Source organism: Zootermopsis nevadensis, unplaced genomic scaffold (assembly GCF_977971745.1).
Source record: "Zootermopsis nevadensis isolate Lab colony 2312 unplaced genomic scaffold, Znev_1.0 Znev_ptg000025l, whole genome shotgun sequence".
Lineage (NCBI taxonomy): Eukaryota > Metazoa > Arthropoda > Insecta > Blattodea > Termopsidae > Zootermopsis > Zootermopsis nevadensis.
In genome coordinates this window covers 10,671,391-10,695,130 of record NW_028259157.1, presented here as the reverse complement: position 1 = coordinate 10,695,130, position 23,740 = coordinate 10,671,391, and the positions used below count along the sequence as shown (strand labels likewise).

Genomic DNA, 23,740 nt, shown 5'->3' with positions numbered 1-23,740 from the left:
GTTCTAACCGCTAGACCACCGTGGCCAACTGTTACATACAGAACGTAATACGTTTGGGTCTGTGCTGTGAGCGCGGTGTATATTTGTATTGAAAATGAAAATAGATGTGTTGATGCTCACTTATGCTCTAACGAACGAGCTGACACGTTCACAAAACGATCATAAACTAGCAATAAAATTAGTTCTCTTTCAAGGGTTTAGGCTCTTGTGATAATAGACCGAAACATCCAGTCCACTGCATCCTTTGTGTGGTATATGCTTACCGCAAGCAATGTTTTTCCTATACGCACATTTCTGCGTTATATTTTCTCGTTGAAAGCGAAGTGTGTATGCCCTTGAACAAAGGAATAAATACGGAGGACAAGAGTGGTGATCAAACACTACTGAAAAGCACGCCGTTGTGCATGGCAAAGCGTTTTTCTTCTGAGTCTTGAAGACGACTTTATGAGAACTGAATTCAGTTTTTTTGTAAACATCTAAGATTAATTTGTAGATGCGTAAGAAAAGCTACCGCTTGTATTGAAAGAATTCTCAGCTTGTATCAGAGTTGATTAACTCCTTGGAATTCTTTTTGATTTTGCCTCAGGAGAAGCCTGCCTATTTACATTTAATTAGAATATTTTAAAATAAAGATCTCAGATTTATTACGTAGCATCTGTGTACCTTGTATACGATGTCGGTTGTCCAATAATTAAAGGACTTCATGTTTAATTTGCTGACGTTGCATAGCCGTACCACCACTCGAACGGCGGACAGCCAACAGCCCATCTGTTGTCTGTCTTCCGAGCGCCTGTTATTTTTAAACTTTTAAATACCTTAAATAATGATGTTGCTATTCTTTATGACGTCCAGCTTGTGACAACTTCGCATTGAGAATAAATCTCCAGAAACCTGCATGTTTATAATATTTATAAAGTTTTGGTGTGAGGTCATACACCCATACATTCTCGGGATGACGGAAACGCGGAACGCTGGGAACGGGAATGCTAAAAACATTAGACACGGACTTCGAGGTTACTGGACAAACGGGACGCTGGAAGCACTGAAGTGTCGTTGTTAAGATAATCTCGCACAGTGTTTGTAAAATAGGGAGGAGCTCCGCGCAGGGCAATCACTGCCTTATCAACAAACACAAACGTCGTTTAAGGCGAAAGGCTTCTCTGTATGAATTCTCAGACAATTTTAATTATTAGGAGTGGACGGACAGTCGAAATGATGTTAATCTGACACATTCGTTATTATTAATTTATTCACAAGAGGCGGATATTTGCACTTGGCACTGGTGTATGGAACATCCACGAATTTCATCTTAACATTTTCGCTACAGACACTAGGTCATCGACTCAGTTCTTTCTTGAGTGATGAGTATCGTGATGTACACCTGAAACTCGGAACAGTTGAATATTTATTTGTAATTTTGAAGAAAAAATATTTTTTTCCAGTCAAATAGTTTGATTTTGTGTCGTACCTAAAAATGTCGGGATGTGTTTTTTTTAATAATTTTTATCAAGTGACAGACTATCGTGAAAGTTGATAAGGACATTTAAATATTTTTCTATGAGCATCATCTTGCTTGTGGATGCAATTAGTTGCGAGCCTTACCGTTTCATTTCAGATCCAGAAATTTAGTGCTGTGATAGGTCTTTGAAAAATATAAGACTCCTCTTTTATGTAATATTTCTGTGGAATGTGAAAATTTGTGATGTTGCGACTACACGATACGTATAGGATTCGTGTCTTTCGGTTTTATTTCGATATTGACGACATATTTAAATTAAACTGTGCACATCAGACTCATATTTTCGTAATTTAATTTCGTTTTTGTAATATTAAATATAAAAGCCACGGTGGCCTAGCGATCAGAACGCTTGGCTTGTAATCCTGGGGTCCCGGGTTCGATTCCCGGCGGTGCCAGAATTTATAACTTGTGTTGGGCAAGGCCGTGGTCTAGGCCACACGGAGTTTTCCTCCGGGGGCTTCCCCGGTTTCTCCGTGGCATCCCATTCACACACAGAAGAAGGCAATGGCAAACCACTTCTGGATCATCTGCCAAGAACGTATATGAACAGGTCCCAGTCCGAGAAAAGGATGGAAGGATCCTGTTCATATGGACCTGTCGTCAGACAGAACACTAAATAAATAAATAATAATAATAAATAATATTAAATAATGCTTGGGGACTGGAAGAATTTCGCATTGGCGCAACATCCTGGAAGATGGATGTTTTCTGGGTTATTATGCCGTTCAGAGGTCCTTTATGCTTCCATCATCAGGACGATGATGGAGGCACCAAGTGGATCTGAAATGTCGGTAAACTTCTACCAGACTACACGGCGCAAGACAACCCAGAAGACGGTCATTTTCATACTCGTCGCAGTAAGAACCTGATATATCAAATCTGAAACTTCTTGACGATGGTGAAGAGTCAATTGAATAAAAATTTCCTTGGATATTATCCATCGTCTAGTAAATATTAAACGTAAAACGACGTTTCGGAGATGGGACTCTATCTCCGTCTTCAGGTTCCTACACAGTTGGGCCCACTAGATAGAGCTAATCCCTATCTCCGGAACCTGAAGACGGAGATAGAGCCCCATCTCCGAAACGTCGTTTTACGTTTTATATTTACTAGACGATGGAAAATATCCAAGGAAATTTTTATTCAAAGAACCAGATATTTTGCCACTTGTACTGGGTTTTGCTGTCTGCAGACACCCCTTCGGACCCTCAAACATTCCGGTAAGTTACGAGTCCTTCGTGTTGATCTACAGTTAGCACAACAACAACAACAACAACAATAAATATAAAATTCCCCGGTTGTTTATTACATCCCAACTCAAATGAAGCCACTCATACAAATAAAGTTATTCATTCTGAAACAGTGTCTGACGACATTGAACTGTTTGGTCGTTTTTATTACAGATAACCTTTTATGAGGAAGGTCATTTTTGATAGGAAATTACGTCTTGAATTATACGGTTTCCTAGAACCCATTGTATTTAAAGTCCATAGTTGGAAGGCAAAGAAATTGAGTTGTATGTACCCAGTGGCTCCGGTGCGGTTAAAACGATAAGAGACGACCACAAAACGATTCTCTTGGGTGAATACGGTTAACGCCTTGTATTTAATTAAAACAGGCAGGCCTACTTATTGTTTAAGCAAAGGCGCCTCAAAATCATATTTGTGTTTAATTTATTACTATAATATAATAGAGCGAGACAAGGGCTTCACACAAAGAACATTTTCATTGCAGGGCGCACAGAGTTAGGTAATTAGACTAGGCTTTCTTGTACGTGACATAGCACGTTCCTTACACGTACAGGCCCTTTCAAAAGCGAGAGTACACTATCGAATGTCTATTCAAATGGCAGACATACTGAGGAGTAACACGGACATTGCCTACCTCTGTAGCTCGTGGTCATTTCAGGAATACTGTCCGCAAGAAGGAGTTCTCCTTCGGCTGATTTTGCCCACGTAGTGATGCTAGTAGGATGCTGATTGAGACGAATTCCGTTTAACGTCGTTTCGAAACAAAAGTTAATTTTTTAAGTTGATATAATTGCGTCATATTGTGAATTAAAATTTAATTATTCGTGTTTTTTTTCCATCTAATCACAATTGTATATAAATAAAATTATACATAAGATATTAAAATATCATTTACATATTTGGTACATCTTTTTACTACATGTTTCGGTTACATTGAACCATCTTCAGGTGTAAAGTTAAAAGTTAAAAATTATAATCTTATAAACTAAAACTTAATTACTGTTGTTGTGTAACTTCTGATGATGTTTACATCCAAATTCATTGGAGTGAGGGTATATTTTGAAGTGATAGTGGTTTAACATTGGCCTGTAACGTAAATAATTTAAAATATTTTTAAATATTACTGAACTTGAAAGAACGAGTATAGAAGACAAAATGTAATAAGGTAAAAATAAATAAAAATGGAAGGTAAAATGTAAAAATGAACATACCGAGGAAGATCGTAGATATGTCTTGAAGGTATTCAGAAGTACTAACTTTTAACTTTTAACTTTACACCTGAAGATGGTTCAATGTAACCGAAACATGTAGTAAAAAGATGTACCAAATATATAAATGATATTTTAATATCTTATGTATAATTTTATTTATATACAATTGTGATTAGACGGAAAAAAACACGAATAATTAAAAGTTAATTGGTTAATTTATTTGTTCCCAGTAGTACCGAATGATATTTATAGTGCGCATCAGAATTATCCTACGTGATGTTTGCTCGAATATACCAGTGAAATTTTTATGTTTGAGTTTTCTTTCATATTGGTCTTTCTTAAGTTCTGCAACATAAATCTTGTTCCTTGGGGAAACTGCATTTTGTATGATCACTCCCCGATAGAGAATGAAATTGTCAATTAATGTATTCTATTTAGCCAGCTGACCCCCCTCATTCCGTTGAGGAATGTCATTGTAGAGTTGTTGATCAACTACTCAAGTAATTTCCTGCACACTTGAAACTCGAAGGCTCTTTCTTGTGCGTCAATAGTAGCCCGTCACCGATAGCTCATTTTGAGCTAGGCCAATCCATACCATTTTCAAAAGATACGTTTTAATATTATCCTCCCATCTACGCCTTTGCCCTTTCCCTCAGGCTTTGCGTTCAAAGTTGTGTGCGCGTTACTTGCCTCCTCCATGGTATCCTGCTTCGCTTGATAATTCTGATGTTGCAGTTAGGAAGAATCTGAGGTCAAGGATTTCCTTCAGGGTGGTGGGCGTTATTCTCCCATGAGAACTGAAATAAACCAGGAAAACTGTAAGCCGTCTTATTCAACCTGTTCTGGGATTCGTTTCAGGTAATTTACGAATCGGAGTCAGACAATCTACGTGCCAGACTAATTCTCGCAGGTAAAATAATAATAATAATAATAATAAAAAAAGAGTCGTAACCCAATTGGTTGATTCTGTGTGATCTGTGTCGGTGGTCCGAGGCGAAGGATGACATTTTCGCAAGTCATACGACTGGAACGGGAATCCGATCACCTGACTGCAAACGCATTATGTTTACTGAATGTGATTTCCCGAGACGCGTGCAAACGTATCAGTTAGTGGAATTTTGCCTGTAGTGAGAAATGTATTCGTCTCGTAACGTGGCAAAGGGAAAGTACCAGCAAGTAACATGTTAAGTATGTGCAGGCGTTGTTTTGACGTTGCCTGGCACGAAACTGTTGTTATGATGAGAGCAATCTTCTTTGTCCACAGCAGAAATAGCGTTAAATCGGGTATAGCGGAAAATTGAAATTGTTTGTTTATATTTGGGCGTTTTTAAATTTATTAATGTGTTAAATTGCTGTTAGGATCTTGAGGGAGAAAGAAAAGGCAAGATTGTGGAGTATGTACGTATCTGCAATTTAACTACACGGTATGTGATGCTCGACTGTCATGTAGAACAGTGTTATTCAAACTTTTTTTGTTCGCGTACCCCCAGATATAATTTCTCTTCAACTTTGTACCCCCAAAGTTGTTGGTGTATAATTCAAGTTATACATAGTATATAATCTACATCAAAAATAAATTAAATAAATTACATTACTGAATAGTGTTTATCATAAAATAATATATTTTTTTAAATTTCACGTACCCCCTAAGATGTCTTCGCGTACCCCTAGATATAATTTATCTTTAACTTTGTACCCCCAAAGTTGTTGGTGTATAATTCAAGTTATACATAGTATATAATCTACATCAAAAATAAATTAAATAAATTACATTACTGAATAGTGTTTATCATAAAATAATATATTTTTTTAAATTTCACGTACCCCCTAAGATGTCTTCGCGTACCCCTAGATATAATTTATCTTTAACTTTGTACCCCCAAAGTTGTTGGTGTATAATTCAAGTTATACATAGTATATAATCTACATCAAAAATAAATTAAATAAATTACATTACTGAATAGTGTTTATCATAAAATAATATATTTTTTTAAATTTCACGTACCCCCTAAGATGTCTTCGCGTACCCCTAGATATAATTTATCTTTAACTTTGTACCCCCAAAGTTGTTGGTGTATAATTCAAGTTATACATAGTATATAATCTACATCAAAAATAAATTAAATAAATTACATTACTGAATAGTGTTTTCATAAAATAATGTTTTTTTTTTAAATTTCACGTACCCCCGAAGATGTATTCGCGTACCCCCAGATATAATTTCTCTTCAACTTTGTACCCCCAAAGATGTTGGTGTATAATTCAAGTTATACATAGTATATAATCTACATCAAAAATAAATTAAATAAATTACATTACTGAATAGTGTTTATCATAAAATAATGTTTTTTCTTAAATTTCACGTACCCCCTAAGATGTCTTCGCGTACCCCCAGATATAATTTCTCTTTAACTTTGTACCCCCAAATTTGTTGGTGTATAATTCAAGTTATACATAGTATATAATCTACATCTAAAATAAATTAAATAAATTACATTACTGATTATCCAGTGTTTATCATAAAATAATGTTTTTCTTAAATTTCACGTACCCCTATGATGTCTTCGCGTACCCCCGGGGGTACGCGTACCCCAGGTTTGATTACCACTGATGTAGAACATGAAACAAACCAACACAATGAAGATGGCTGTCTTCAGGGTATTTGCTCCGTGTAGTCTGGTATAAGTTCACCGACGTTTCAGAGTTGATTGCTGCCTCCGTCATCAGGTCGTCCTGTGGCTCGTATGTCAACATTAGCTGAAGATATATTCTGTGATACAGAGGTTCGTTTCGTGTACAGTTCTGTGATGCATTTTCAGTTTACCCGAGGTTAGATATTATTTGTAAGCCGATATGATGCGAACTGTACACTGGCATGGCAGTATTTTCTGACCGTTTGCTTGTATCGCTGCATGCTTATTATGTCCACGGGATATTCGTTTTCAGTCATAAGAGAAAATAAGTCCAAGCGAATATTCATATTCGAGATTGTAAAGGCATTTGACTGAATAGAATGTCAGGCTAAAATTCATATCAGAGATTGCAAAGGAATTACCTGTAAATATACTAAGCGAAAATTCATATTGGATACTTCCAAGCGATTTGGTAAAAGGAGTGACGACCTCAAATTTATGTCGTAGACTGCCTAACAAAAGAACAGGCAATGCGTCTGTAGTAGCGGGATGAGGGTCAGACATTCCAAATTTGCCATCCTCTTCTGTGTTCACGTGGGGCACTCAGTTCTTCGCTGCTGTTTGATGCCTCCATCATTACAGCTCCTTGATGATGGAAGCAGGAAGACCTCTGAAACGTTGGTGAACTTCTACCAGACTGCACGGCGCAACAACCCAGAAGAAGCCATCTTCATTCGTGAATAAACTTCGTTTCGTAAGATTTGAGGTTTTCACAGCGGTGAGTATGAAGATTTCTGTCTTCTGGGTTGTTGCGCTGTGTAGTCTGGTCGATGTTAACCGACGTTTCAGAGGTCATATTGCCTCCGTCATCAGGGCGATGAAGATTTCTGTCTTCTGTGTTGTTGCGCCGTGTAGTCTGGTCGATGTTTACCAAGGTTTCAGAGGTCATACTGCCTCCGTCATCAGGGCGATGAGTATGAAGATTTCCGTCTTCTGGGTTGTTGCGCTGTATAGTCTGGTCGATGTTAACCAACGTTTCGGAGGTCATACTGCCTCCGTCATCAGAGTATGAAGATTTCTGTCTTCTGGGTTGTTGCGCTGTGTAGTCTGGTCGATGTTTACCAACGTTTCAGAGGTCATACTGCCTCCGTCATCAGGGCGATGAAGATTTCTGTCTTCTGGGCTATTGCGCCGTGTAGTCTGGTCGATGTTAACCAACGTTTCAGAGGTCATACTGCCTCCATCATCAGAGTATGAAGATTTCTGTCTTCTGGGTTGTTGCGCTGTTTAGTCTGATCGTTGTTTATCAACGTTTCAGAGGTCATACTGCCTCCATCATCAGGGCGATGAGTATGAAGATTTCTGTCTTCTGGGTTGTTGCGCTGTGTAGTCTGATCGATGTTAACCAACGTTTCAGAGGTCATACTGCCTCCGTCATCAGGGCGATGAATATTCACAGCGCAACAACCCAGAAGACAGAAATCTTCATACTTCGTTTCAGTTATGGGTTGAAATTCGAGAAATTTGCTCGTTCTTGAAACTGGTGTTATCGCTGTAAATTATAAATAATTAATGGGTGTATAACACTTCATTTGTGTACATGTTTATGGGTATCTTACTTTTATGAAATGTTTTATACCTTAACAACAGCTTTAAATAACGGGTGGAATTACTGTGAGTGGTCTTATATTTGAGCGACTACGCCGTATCCTGTAATCTTTTGTCTCGTTCATTATTAATCCTGCTTGTGCTACGCGAGCGGAGAGAGGATTTTACGAAGTTCTTTATGAAAATTAATTGCGTTTTATATATGCAGCAAAAGGGAGCAGTCGTCACAACCATCATCCAACCGTTTAATAAATTCGTCAGTTGAAATTAGTTTTGAGGAAACAGAAGTTCGACGGCAGTGTATCATATTAGTTCCCCAACACCGGCACAACACAAATCAAGTATTTAATTTTATAGTAGTCTCCTTCTTGGTTTCGATGGCGTGTAGACTTGTCGGAAGATGCCAGCGTTTCCGAGAAATATACTGTCTACATCTTCAGGAAAAGTCTACACTACGCCGAAACCAAGAACAGTATCCTCATCGCTGTGTAAACTTCACATCTCACAAGTATTTTATCCTTTTATTGTTTATGTTAGCGTGGTGAAACTGGCGGCCCGCGACCTCTTATAATCCGGCCCGCGAAAGTATTTGTTAATTTGTTAGTAGTTAATAAAAAACTTTTTTTTTTTTTTTGAAGTTTATATTCCGTCATAAAAAACATTCTGCTGGGTGAGGTCACAGCCATTGACTTTAAAAGCATAAGATGTGAGTTCTACTGGTACAAATTGTTATATCAAATTCAAGCTGTTAAAAGTAGCGGAGTTGAAATAATTTGTGTAAGTTTGTGGGAGATACAAGCTGTTGCAGGATAAAATTTAAATTAATATACAACTCTGTAGTATTATAGTTTAGATGCGTCATGTTTGTGTTTAAAATTCAAATATATATTTATTATTCAAGTCTATACACAAACTTTTAAATTGTTGATGTTAAAATTTAAAATTAATATTAATATTCTGCGCCATTCATCGTTATCTCGATGTTACAATACTGCGCTTTATACTACTACATGTTTCAATGTCATAGCATCATCTTCAGGTTTTTTATCTTTAAAACTACTTTATATTTATTAATGCAAGCTTTTCATTGATTGTAGATGTAGATTACTGTTGTGGGTGTTCCTTTGATCTTCTGATTATTTTGCATATTATGTTGCATATTATGTTAGTTGTTCATTATTCTGTGAAATTATTAACAATATAATTAACATTTGAGTTATTAATATTAACATGTAGTAGTATAAAGCGCAGTATTGTAACATCGAGATAACGATGAATGGCGCAGAATATTAATATTAATTTTAAATTTTAACATCAACAATTTAAAAGTTTGTGTATAGACTTGAATAATAAATATATATTTGAACTCTGTAGTAGTTTGTGCAAATTTAAATAAAATTTATATTTCAGAATATGCTATGGTAGTTGGTCATTTCTGAATAAGTGTTATTAAAGATAACGAAAATGCAAAAATAGTGACGGTAGGGGTTTCTGGCCCGAGTGAGAAAAAAAAGTTGGACCACCCTGGTTTATGTACGCTGCCAGAAGTCTAGTTTAACTTCCGTAGCTTCCAGAATGTTAGATTAATGAATTGTGGATTGGAAAGGAAGTGAAAGGAATGTAAAGAGGCGTATTTAAAGATAATATACCCGATTTTTTGGGTGGGGGGGACCTGATCAGTACCAGGAAGACACCTCGGGTTAGTGTCTTTAAGTTAGCGTTCGGGCAAGTGTTGTTTTAAGTTGCGTCTGATGAAATCGGTGCTTTTTGCGTTTATTTCCGAATTTGTTATGTGGGAGTGGTACTTTCTCTCAAATTAAAGTACACACACAGATTTAAGGTACAATTTGGCTGCACGCGACAGAGACAAGCGACCGAGGCAGGCGACAGAGACGGGAGACGGACACATCGCAGCTTGTCGCCACACACTTTTGAGGTGACGACCGAGACATGCGGCAAAGTGTTTGTTTTCTTTGTTTTGTTGAGACATACGTGCACATCTTCTGTGAAAAATGAGTACAGAAATGATTCTAAAAAGGTTACTCGAAGAAAAAGAAGAAGATGATGTGTTGCTGTGTTATTTGTTGCGAAGGAAACAAAGAAAACCTACGAGTTCAATATTCAAAACCAGACGTGAAGAAGGATCTTTCTGTCGGTGGTCAGTGGTCGGTTTTCTGCTACTAATTCTACCAATTGCTCATCTTGGTCACCGGTAAATTTAATTTCTGCCATTATTTTACTCAACAACACACGTGCTGCCTGAGCCCGTCGCGAGACACTACTGGTCCGAGAGCGGTCTCCTGTGCTTTGTCTCTGTCGCCTGTCTTTGTCTCGCGCTCGTAATTGTACTTCATACGATTGTACAGAGAGCAGACAGGAAGCGACCAGTCTCGGTCTCGTAACTCTGTCGCCTGCCTCGGTCGCTTGTCTCTGTCGCGTGCAGCCAAATTGTACCTTAAGGGTTGAGTATGAAATTGGCTGTACTGTAGAGGGATGGAATAACAGGGGGCTGGAGACCATTTTGAAGTCAGAAGCTTCATACTTTGCTCTGCTCAATAAATATTATTAGAGCGATAGATAGATGGGTGGGGCATGTAGCAGACATAGAATATATAAGAGTTGTGTACAGGTCTGTGGCCTAAAGCGTGAAAAGAAGTGACGACTTTGGAGACGTGTGTAGACCGGAGGATACTATTAAAACGAAACTTTAATAGATAGTGTGTTATGGTGCGAACTGAATTCATTTGGCTTAGCGTAGGGTCCATTTGAGGCTCTTTTAAACGCTGCAATGGACATTTGGTTTTCATAAAAGGAAAGACGTTTCTTGAACAGCAGAGCGACTGTTGGTTTCTCAACATGGACTTTGGTCAGTAGAGTACTCCAAGAAATATAATGACTTGTTTACTCTTGGATCGCAGCGACATTTGCGTTAATTAGAATTTATAGAGCTCGGGGAAACGAATTCGAATATGGCTGATACAGGCTTAGTGGAAAGTCGCTTCGAAGAATGCCAACATCACCCTTCCCCTTCCCAGCTTTCAAGAGTTGTATCTAGTGCTGTTGTTACTATCAGGATTCTTCCCCACTTCCTCTAACAGTTCGTTATTAGGTTGGTCTGCGTATGAAGTTGAGGAATGTTCACTACAGTTGAGCCTGTGTTACCCCACGCTAACAAAACTTTCCTGGCTAATTCCCGGTTGTCACTGTGAAACACTACTGTACCCTGTCGTATTTGCTATGTTCTATCCATACCATTAAGTGCGGCATACGAGGTGCGATCGGAAATTTTTCAGACTGCGCCTATAAAAATCCGTACCCTTATCTCAGGTATTAAATTCATCCATCACCCTCGAAGTAGTTCCCCTGGGAGTGAACACAACGATCCCAGCGCCGCTGCCAAGCCTGGAAGCATCCCTGGAAATCTTTCTTTGTCAGCCTGTCAAGCACCATCTGCGATTCTGCCTATCTATCGTCTCAAATCTCCTTCCCTTTAGCTGAATTTTCATCTTTCGGAAGAGGAAGAAGTCACACGGAGCTTAGAAAGGAAGTTGGTGTCGGTTCTTGCAAGATCTTTGAGCTCCTGACAAACGAGAAGTCGATTCTGCTTCTGGTCCTCAGACAGGATGCGTCGCATGTGGAGTTCTTCCTTTAGAATCAGCTGACAGGTCCCTTAGCCTATCCCAGCAATGTCGCACAAGTCGTTGATGGTACGACGTCGATCTTCGTGAATGGCCTGCCGAATCTTCGTAACATTTTCGGGCGTTGTGCTCGAAGATGGTCGTCCAAAACGTTCGTCATCATCGACAGAGGTTTGGCCATTTTTAAAACGTGAATGCCACACAAAAGTTTGTGCACGACCCATTGCGGACTCCCCAAATGCTTGCTTTAGCATTTCATAGGTTTCCGTAGCCGTTTTGGCGAGTCTCTGGCAAAATTTGATGCACACGCCATTCCGAAATCGCAGGAGGGTCGGTGTAATGCACTACCAAAACGCCCGTAACTAAGAAACAAATGCTAATTCGATGATGCCGGCTGGCACACTGATTCACTATGAATGTAGGCCGCACCCCCCAAAGGCAGAAGCTCGTACTACATCCGGTTCGCCCGCTATTGACACAGTCTAGAAACTTTCCGATCGCACCTCGTACCTCGTTATTTTAATTCAAGAATAGATAATTTGTTTGTTGACAAGAAAGGGACAAGTTTTGTCTTTGTTTGTGGCGCCAAAACCAACATGATCATCCTTACTGCCGCGAAAACCTAAAAATCTCCCATTTGCCCTTGTTGTTTTCGTGAAATATTTAACAAAATTTAATGAAGTTATTTGTTCAGTTCGGAACTTTTTCATTATTTATAAACCTTGATTAAAATGGCATTAATTACAATACTGCACGAATGTCGAGATAATTGTATCCATATTTAAGTAACCAATCCAGTAACCAAGTAACATGTTTGTAACAATCCCAAAGGTACTTTGTGCATTCAGCTGAAAAATTAACTTTATTGTGTTATTTATTAACCCACAAACCAATCCACTAAGTAATTAACTAACTCTGGTCGCATACTCCCATGGTTCAACGCCGTCACTGGAAGGCATTTATTATTGGACTCTATCGTAAGCTCAGTCCGTCCTGTTCACTCTGTGAAACTTGAATAAAACAGGCTATTTGTAGATATGGCGTAAATTAAGCTCGAAAGATTCTGACGATGGTTTATTATAATGACTATTACTGGATGTCTTGACTGTGCTCATCGGTTAGTACAGTAAAACCTCTCTAACTTGGACACTTGCGGTTCCACGATAATGTGTCCAACTTACAAGGGTGTCCAGGAAAGAGGGAAAGGGGAAAAGCATCTTTTCAAATTGTGGTGTAATGACAATGTCGTAATTGTAAAGTATTATGGAGCCCTTCACAAAAAGGAAATTATTGATAAGAAAAATCAAAAGGGTTAATTAAATTTTTACAAATTTTGTTTTCACTAAATTAAACTTGCATGGATAAGCTAAAAGTGAAGGACACCAATACTTTACGTTTACCGAAAATGCAATCAATCGATTTACTTACATAATCTAACCACTGTAGGCTTGCTCGAATTAAGAATTAATGACAATAATAATAATCTTTTGAAACCCACTCTCATGGTTGCAATGTTCAGAATGTATTCTTTTTAATTGTACTTACGGCATTAGCTCAACATATGATGTCACTTATTTCTTGTAAAAAAAAGTCCGTCACAAGACACTGCTTTTTTGCTTTTATCTTTGAATTTGTCCATCCTCTTTCTAATTTTTGCCGCAATCCGAATAAAGTTTCAACCATTCCTTGTTGGTTATGAGTGAAAGCATACCGTTCCAATTTCTGTTAACACTGTTTAACTCAGTTGCAAGCTCAGTACTGACAAAGTTAAAACTCCAGTGAGGGGTTTAACAAAAGAATAACTATACACTTTCACTGCATTACAGTGATGTGTTCAAAGTCTCACACCCTCAACCATAAGCTAATCCTCAGGTAGGAGGCATTCATCAGTCTGAAATTCAAAACAACAAAATACTAACTGTAAATGTTTCCCATAAAATCATTGAAGCTAAGTGCATGAACCTGTCCAACTTACAACAAAAGGGGTGACCAAGTTCCAGGATAAAGAGGTGTCCAAGATATAGGGTGTTGTGGACATGTAAAATTATAGGATATTCGCCGGTTCCAATTAAAAGTTTCCAATATAGAGAGGTGTCCAACTAAAGGGGTTTTACTGTATTTTGAAAACACGTTTTGAAACTGGACGTGTTTCTGAAACTTTTTTTTCCCACAAATTCGGACGTCGAAATTCAGTAATGCAGTAATTACTGCAACGGGTTGGGTTACCAAGGAACGGTCAGTGGAATTAGTTGTCTGGTGGAAATGGTATCCAGGTTTATTGACAAACCTTGAGAAGAAAGTTCTTAGTAGCGCATCTCGGTTTTTTTTATTTCACACGTGATCTAGGAGAACATTTGTGTATCATCTGTGCTTTTGATAGGCCGCATTATATCGTCCACAACGTTTACACGAAGTTGCGTTTGGATCTCTCAATTTTGTCGGAAGTGTTGGTGGGACGAGGGACTTCAGTTGCTTTATAAAGATATTTGTCGTTAGTAAAAAGGTTAAAATTACTATTCCTGTGTGGTTCGTGTTTTTTGTTGTGGTCTCATAAGAAGCGAGGCAGGTCTGTGTTTTGCTGTTACTTCTGTGTGGTCTCTTTACATCTTCACAAGTGTTTGGGTATGCGTGCTATTAACGTCTTAATCGAAACTAGGTGCCAGTCATCTCTCGATCCAGGTGTTCACCGGACCCGTAGCTCGTCCATTCTGAGTTCAGTGAATCACGAATCTCCGTTCAATTTCCTCTTGTCATGGCTGGTCCTTTTGTTTGCTTTCAAGTACTTTTGCTACGAGCTTTATGACTTAGGATTCGCTTGTTAAATTATATCCAGCGTTGGGTCTAATGATAAGAACTGCCTTCATCTAACAAGCCCCACAGAGCAGACAAAAGAGTAAAGTTGTGTTTGTGGATGCTGTTTTTTCTGTATTATGACGCTATAGAATGTTGTAGGTGGATACTAACTTTTCGGAGAAAAATACTCTACATCGTCAGGGTTGAACGATCTATGCGACGCCATAACCCAGAAGAACATCTTCGATGTGATATATCCCTAATATTTCACTAAATGAATGGTCGTGAGGCACGCAACAAAGAATAATTTAATTGCAAAGCCTAAACCGAAAATAAAATATCACATATTTTTTAGCAGGATTAATTACAAGGTTGTGGAAGAGAATGATTCTTTAGCCTGTGTGAAAACAAGAGGCGATTTCTCGGTTGTTGTGGTAAATAAGTTTCTGTGGCGTACAAAGCCAGGTTCACTGTTCCCCAGTTCCTTTTTGTGTTGTCCTGTGTAGATAATCCTGCCGAATGTAGAAAGAAATGTTTTGGAACCTCTCATAAGGAGGCGGCCTATGTTCTCCAAGAACTGTAGAGCCATGTCGTAAGAGAGAAAGAACTTTCATACAGTATTAGGACTGACGGAATAATTATTACAGCCTCGCAAGGTCACAAATGTGAGTTTATATTGTTCATCGAATATAATGTTGTTCCTACGAGCGGCTGGTAATGTCCGCCATCCTAAGCTTTTTCTGGTTAAAGAGTTAGAAATATTAGAAGATCCATTTCGGGCTTGTAGATGAGGGGTTGGAAATATTTAAGGATCCATTCGGGCCTTTTGATAAAGAGATCGGTAAGTTAGCGACACGGAAGAATGGATGTCCCGTTTGTAGCGAGAAGAGAGACAGATCTGAATAGCATGAGGGCCCAGTTTGAGAATCACAAGCATTTTATGGGTTGAAAGCACAAAGCACTTATTGTGTGAAAGCTGTTTTAAACGCAGGTAAGCATTTCGCTGAACCTGAACACATCACCAGGACGCATTTTGGAATGAAGCAGCAAAGGACTGTTTGAATGTTCCGAATGTCATAATCGTCTCTTCATTTCTCACTCGGCGCTGTTAACTTAAGTAGTTAATGTGTAATCGTTAATACCGCTAATAAAATCATCTGAAGTAGTAATTCTGTAGCGAGCTAGGAAGATCCTAGTGTAGACGTTCAGTCGTACAAACTTGTATTTGAATGGGAATGAAGGTGTAATTAGTTGAACTGCTAATGCAAAGTCTGGTCGTGAAATATAAGTTTGATGAAATGAACTTGCTGGTCACGTGTAATCGGTCGTTTTTGCTGTTCAAAAAAATATGGAAATCATTGTCTGTCTGAATCGTATGTTCCTTCTGTGTGGATTGCATGAACAAAACAAAGCCAGCCTTCGTTTGTCATCTGTTATAAACAACGACAGTCATCTGTTAACGTTTCACACAGAAAAGGTTTCCATTAACGATTGTCTGAACACGATTCTTAAAGAGACGAAAGCTTTATTACTTTCTTCGGCGTAGTCAATTATGTAATAGCTGTTTAAGTTGGCGTCTCCGACACTGCAGGTGATCATTATTATTCGTCTTGCTTTGTATAACCCGAGGCCGGTTTCTGTTACAACTTCTCTATTAATGTCTTCGGCATTGAATCTGAAATATGTTAATAGAAAACAAAATTGATTCGCTGACGTCAGTACTGAACACGTTTGGAAGATCTTGTTCAAAACGCCATCTCCTCCTGCACAAACACAATCATGGGAGCTATGAACTGCCCTCTGTATTCAAATCATATTTGCTCCAGTTTCTTAATGAGGTTATAAAGTTGCGGTTATCAGACGTTCTTGCTCTGCGAACCCCGTTTTGGGCACACGGCGAACCACATTTAAAAACACTTAAGGCTAAAAGATTGTGATTCTGAAAATTTAACATTCTGAGAAACCTTTGATGATGGCTTCGTATCTACGAGGCTGTCTTGTCTTGGCTAAATTTAATGGAGATACACGTACATTTATGGCTAAGAAGGTTCTCAGGTAGTGCCCGCTCGCCCCTCTGATAAAGGGAAAGAAAGCACAACGCGTGTCCATTACAAAGATCAGCTTCATAATGCTGTTTAAGGAAATTATTTATATGCGTCGGAGTATTTGTTCCTGTATAAAGTGATGAGGGTTTCCTCTGGACACTGTCTTTATTGTGTTTTTCCGCGTACCGCTTGGAACACTTCGAACCCACTTCGGAGTAGAATGTAATGAATTTGTAATTAGTCTGTCTACTTTCTAGTCAGCTCTTGTAGTGCAGATGCATACATTGTGAGCCCTCTGCCCGAGTAAGTCCGGTTATTTAATTGTCAGACCTCGTATACCAGCATAATTACATGGTGTTTCCATGAAAACAAACTTCATCCCAGCCAAGCACCGGGCACAGCCGAGATTTGTGTGCCAGCAGCCGGGTCTCCACGACAAGCTGGAAGCATGGACGTGTTAAAAGGAAATTGTAAGTGCAAACGAATTTTTTTTTAATGTTCTGTCTGACGACAGGTCCATATGAACAGGATCCTTCCATCCTTTTCTCGGACTGGGACTGGGACCTGTTCATATACGTTCTTGGCAGATGATCCAGAAGTGGTTTGCCATTGCCTTCTTCTGTGTGTGAATGGGATTCCACGGAGAAACCGGGGAAGCCCCCGGAGGAAAACTCCGTGTTGCCTAGACCACGGCCTTGCCCAACACAAGTTATAAATTCGGGCACCGCCGGGAATCGAACCCGAGACCCCAGGATTACAAGGCCAGCGTTATAACCGATAGACCACCTCATATTATTATTATTTAGTGTTCTGTCTGACGACAGGTCCATATGAACAGGATCCTTCCATCCTTTTCTCGGACTGGGACCTGTTCATATACGTTCTTGGCAGATGATCCAGAAGTGGTTTGCCATTGCCTTCTTCTGTGTGTGAATGGGATGCCACGGAGAAACCGGGGAAGCCCCCGGAGCAAAACTCCGTGTTGCCTAGACCACGGCCTTGCCCAACACAAGTTATAAATTCGGGCACCGCCGGTAATCGAACCCGAGGCCAGCGTTCTAACCGCTAGACCACCGTGGCTAGAGAAAATAACGTGTTCCGATGGTCACTTTTTGAAAAGTTTCGGCTCATTAAAGAAGTGTAGACGTTGTGACGTATCTTTAGTGCTTAGCTAACGTCTACCGTTTTCCCGACAAACATATTTCTGTGTGATGAACGGTAAAATCTGTTATAACGCCATCTCATTCTTTCATTTCGGGCAGGTTTTGACTTAAAATAGGTAGTGATGCTGGCGGGCTCGTTTAAACACGGCAATTAATTTTAATTGTAGAAGGCATAATTTCTTGGTTGGAACCCGGATGGACACAATAGCTGATCTGGACGTTGTGGCGTAAAAAAAATAAGTTGAGGAATGTAAGAATTCTGATACGTTCTCAGGAGTCAGACTTAAGATCTGTTTCAGAGGCACCAATGACATCTGCGTTGTCAGGCGCCAGTGGCCTTTTGCGTGGGAGGGGCGTCTGGCTTCCGTGTGGTTTAATGACATAATCGCCAGACAATCTCCGTTCGGGCATTAATTGGCTAACCGTACGTGAAAAACATTAATGTCGGATTTTCTGTAAAGTGCCCGTGATTGTCCACTCTGGACCCAAACTGGAAATTGTAGAAAAAATTTAGTAAAAGAACTATCAAATTTTGTGAAAATCCGCTCAGAGGTTATTGAGTTGTAAAATGCGGACGGACAGGTGACGGTGATAATAGGCGCATTTTTCTAACCTTTCGTTACGAAGGCTTCAGAAACGCGCGGATATATCCTTGTCTTAGGCGGTTCAAGACAGTCCGTATCTAACAGCAGCCATAATATGGCGCCTCTGAAAAGAGTTTGATTCATTTTCCGCGTTCGGTTGTTTCTACAGAACAACTTAAAGTTGTACAATAAGTTACGTGATACCGAACGAGTTGAAATTCTTGCTGGATTTAAGACCGCGTCATGACGTGTGAATGCTGGGACCCTACATTTAGCAGTCGTGACACTTCCCTAATTCCAACACACGACTGAACACCATTTCAATTTACATTTCGCGGAAACCGCTCTACGGGTCACTCAATTTAATGTTTGTGTGCTTTGAATTATGACGTTATTTAATTGGTGGGAAGGAGCTGAAACTCTGGGCAGTTGCTCGTGTTCTCTCGTGGGTATAGTCACGTTTGTCATGTCATGGCGTGAGCTGAATGAATTCAAGTCTGGTAAAAGAAATCTTTCCTAAATATGTCCACAGTATCCCGGAGTGTGGCTGTCAAGCGAGAACGTAGTGTGATTTCAGGTTCTCAAGGTGCGAGTTGTGATTATTGTTGGCATTTGGGTTGTTGCACGATGTAGTCATCTTTACGATGATGGAGGCAGCAGGAACCTCTGAAACTTTTACCAGACTATAAGACGCTACAACCCAGAAGACAGCCATCTTCATACTCTTTGCAGTGAGAACCCCAAACCGTACTAATATTTAAGTCGTTTATCAAATTCTTCGTTTATAAACGACTTATCCGATTGACGTTTAGATTCAGGGATGTTTCAGAAACGATTACCAGTCCGTCTAGTATCACCTGTGCTGGAACTTTAATTTTCAATATGGCTGCTGTTCTTGACAGAAAGCCTACTCAAGTTTTTGATGTCAAATGTGCTTATATACTGGAATACTCGGTTAAAAAGTTTCAACCGCGCGTGGTATAATTATGCCATTGGATTTCATCGTCAATCGTCTGAGTGTTCTTGTTTAAAATGTTGACGTTTCTGAAGTTTGTTGTTGAAAGAAGAGCCTACTTCCGAAACGTCGTAGTTTTTAAACAGAGAAACATTTAGACCAGGCATGGCCATTTTTTAAGTAGCCTCGAGCGCGTACCAGTTTTCTAATAGCAGCTTTTTACAAATCATGTAGTTTTAAGTTATTAGGTACTGGTAGTTCGAAAAATTAATTCCGAAATCGAGGTTAATAGTGCCAGTGTTGACAACGTAATACACCTTGATATTTTTGCACATCTAATAGCTTGATTGCGTTGTTTAATTAAATAATGTGTTACAAAATTGTAAGCCTTTATACTTCGAGGATCTTTGGCCAGCGGTGGGCAGAGGGTTGCCTGCGCCAATGAATAGACTCCCAGTATTGTCACACAATTGCCAGAAATCTGAAAATTTTGCTTGAGTAACGTCAAACGATGGAACTAGTGTGTGTGATGGAAAGGATGTGGCCTATTGTAATGTACTGTCCGATCGTTTACCGAAAGGGAGTGATGAGGAAAACGGAACATCTGAGTAGAGCAGATCTGCGGCCCTGTATTGGAACTTGAGGCATGCCGATTACGAGGCTGAATTGCTACCCACTAGACCTCAGTGTTGATTAGTGCCACGTAAACACACAACAAGTTTTGTAGTGTAGACCTATAATAGTATCGGTCTCTCCCGTTACTCAAGTGGATAAACCAAAGTAAGTAGTTCTGTATTTGACGTGCGGTTTCTTACACTTTGAGCTCTAAATTGTTCTCTATGGAAAACGGAATTAGAAACTCGTACGAGGTGCGATCGGAAAGTGTCAAGACTGTGTCAATAAAGGGCGAACCGGATGTAGTACGAGCTTCTGCCGCTAGGGGGTGCGGCCTACATTCATAGTGAATCAGTGTGCCAGCCGGCATCATCGAATTACCATTTGTTTCTTAGTTACGGGAGTTTTGGTAGTGCATTACACCGACCCTCCTGCGATTTCGGAATGGCGTGTGCATCAAATTTTGCCAAAACGGCTACGGAAACCTATGAAATGCTAAAGCAAGCATTTGGGGAGTCCGCAATGGGTTGTGCACAAACTTTTGTGTGGCATTCACGTTTTAAAAATGGCCGAACCTCTGTCGATGATGACGAGCGTTCTGGACGACCATCTTCGAGCACAACGCCCGAAAATGTTACGAAGATTCGGCAGGCCATTCACGAAGATCGACGTCGTACCATCAACGACTTGTGCGACATTGTTGGGATAGGCTATGGGACCTGTCAGCTGATTCTAAAGGAAGAACTCCACATGCGACGCATCCTGTCTGAGGACCAGAGGCAGAATCGACTTTTCGTTTGTCAGGAGCTGAAAGATCTTGCAAGAACCGACCCCAACTTCCTTTCTAAGCTCCGTGTGACTTCTTCCTCTTCCCAAAGATGAAAATTCAGCTAAAGGGAAGGAGATTTGAGACGATAGAAGTGATTCAGGCAGAATCGCAGATGGTGCTTGACAGGCTGACAAAGAAAGATTTCCAGGGATGCTTCCAGGCTTGGCAGCGGCGCTGGGATCGTTGTGTTCACTCCCAGGGGAACTACTTCGAGGGTGATGGATGAATTTAATACCTGAGATAAGTGTACGGGGTTTTTATAGGCGCAGTCTGGAAACTTTCCGATCGCACCTCGTAGAGGGAATTCAGCAGTCAGCAGAGAAACTGTGCTTACGTGTCATAACCGTCTTCTCCTTGTACAATTTTATTTATGACGGGTTCTTGATGTTAACATAAAAAATTAGAATAACCGGCGGATGTTTAGTGTCCGATTTAAGTGTAACCCCATTATGATTTCGGCAGCTCTGCAAATTTTTTGCCGATTTTCATGAAATTTGCCAATGTGATCACATCACAGAACATTCGTGGAAACGTGCTAAAATGGCGGCTGTGTCAACTACTGAGATGGTAGCAGGATGTTAAGGTACGCGGTGTTTAAATGCCTTTGTAGCAATAGATTCTGTGGAAATGAGCGACTACCAACTCTATTGAGGCTCGCGCGCGAAATGATTTTGTAGCGTTCAGTTTAATGGCGATAAATAATGAGTCATTGAAACAAGTACAGTCTGTGCAACAAATATAAAGCGAAACTGGAAGTGACGTAAGCGCACAGCTGGCGTTATAATTCCAATCATCCATAACCTTCATTTCTTCATGTCCGTGTCAGCTTATTGTGCCACAAGTCTTTTTAGCAAAGTCGTAAATATGTCTGCATAGTTTGAAGAAAAACATTAATTAATGCTAGTGACTTTTGTGAAGTCCCACTGCAAAACGGAGGCGTATACTGTAATTTGTTTGGCCATCGGGATTCCGTGGTAGAAACGTCGGTAGCGTTCATGCGAAGACATTTGCTTTTTCGAGTCCTCATGTTGACTAATGTTGTATTCAGAAAAATACTCGGTTCTGTATTATTTTGAAGGGCTGCGTAATCATTGCCCGTAAAGCACACGCAGTCCTGCAAATTTTGTTAATTAGCTTGAAGTAATCTTCAGTATTATAATTTACATTAATGCTGTGTTATTTCTGTTGCATTGGCTACAAGTTCTAGGGAAGAAGATTTGTGTTCATTTTCCGCGAATTGTTTATTGGTATTCATATTTAAGGGACCCGGGTTTGAATTCGACTGTAGACAGTTTTATTTGCAAAATAACTTATAGTTTACTTTAGAACCTGTTATCTTTGATATGAAGTTCAGAATATAATAGTTTGAATTGTACTTTATAATATGTATTTTATTATTATTATTATTATTATTATTATTATTATGACTTTTTCCACATCCTATTGTCATCTGACTGTCTTATGGATCCATGGAATGTAAATAAATTATTATATTATTATTATATTATATAAGCTTCAACCAGGGCTGTCGTTCGTTCGATATCTGAGTCCATGCCGGGACTCTTTGGACCTTTGGAGGTTGAGGCGAGAGGGTGGGTGGAGAGTGAGGAGGTCACTGATTTGTGCCATTTACCAAATATTATTAGCATTATCATATCGAGGAGGATGAAGTGGGCAGGGCACGTAATGTGCTTGGGGAGATGAGAAATGTGTACAGAATTATGGTTTGAAATCCTGAAGAGAAGAGATCACTCAAACCCAGGCGTATTATTATTATTTAGTGTTCTGTCTGACGACAGGTCCATATGAACAGGATCCTTCCATTCTTTTCTCGGACTGGGACCTGTTCATATACGTTCTTGGCAGATGATCCAGAAATGGTTTGCCATTGCCTTCTTCTGTGTGTGAATGGGATGCCACGGAGAAACCGGGGAAGCCCCCGGAGGAAAACTCCGTGTTGCCTAGACCACGGCCTTGCCCAAGACGTTATAACCGGGAATCGAACCCGAGACCCCCAGGATTACAAGGCCAGCGTTCTGACCGCTAGACCACCGTGGCGGTTGTAAGGGTGAATTTATTTTTAATTTTTTTGTGTTCTGTCTGACGACAGGTCCATATGAACAGGATCCTTCCATCCTTTTCTCGGACTGGGACCTGTTCATATACGTTCTTGGCAGATGATCCAGAAATGGTTTGCCATTGCCTTCTTCTGTGTGTGAATGGGATGCCACGGAGAAACCGGGGAAGCCCCCGGAGGAAAACTCCGTGTTGCCTAGACCACGGCCTTGCCCAAGACAAGTTATAACCGGGAATCGAACCCGAGACCCCCAGGATTACAAGGCCAGCGTTCTGACCGCTAGACCACCGTGGCGGTTGTAAGGGTGAATTTATTTTTAATTTTTTTGTGTTCTGTCTGATGACAGGTCGATATGAACAGGATCCTTCCATCCTTTTCTCGGACTGGTACCTGTTCATATACGTTCTTGGCAGATGATCCAGAAGTGGTTTGCCATTGCAAGAGGATAATATTAAAACGAATCAGAGGGAAGCCATGTCTGGTGGTGTGGTTTAGATTCATATGGCTCAGGATAGGGGCCAGGGTGGGCTTTTGTGAACACGGTAATGAACCTTTGGGTTGCGTAAAGTGTGGGGAATATCTTGACTCGCTACGCATATTGTTCGCTGTTTAATGGCGACTCTGCTCTACGGAGTTAGATATATCTTGGCGCCTGTCTTCATCATGTTCGCTCACATGTTTTTCGTGTTATCGACATTAAGGATGCAAAATATTCTGAGAAGATATGTAAGCCTGATAATATTGTTGTTACTACGTTTGGGCATTATTCTGGCATTCATTTAACATTCACTTTACTTGTCGATTGAGAGGACTTGTCTAA

General features: G+C 39.9%; 1 protein-coding gene across 3 annotated transcripts in view; it reads left to right on the top strand.

Annotated features, from left to right (window-relative positions):
- LOC110838535 (cytokine receptor) overlaps nt 1-23,740 on the top strand; it is a 214,757-nt gene that overhangs the window by 47,159 nt on the left and 143,858 nt on the right. The window lies entirely within an intron of this gene.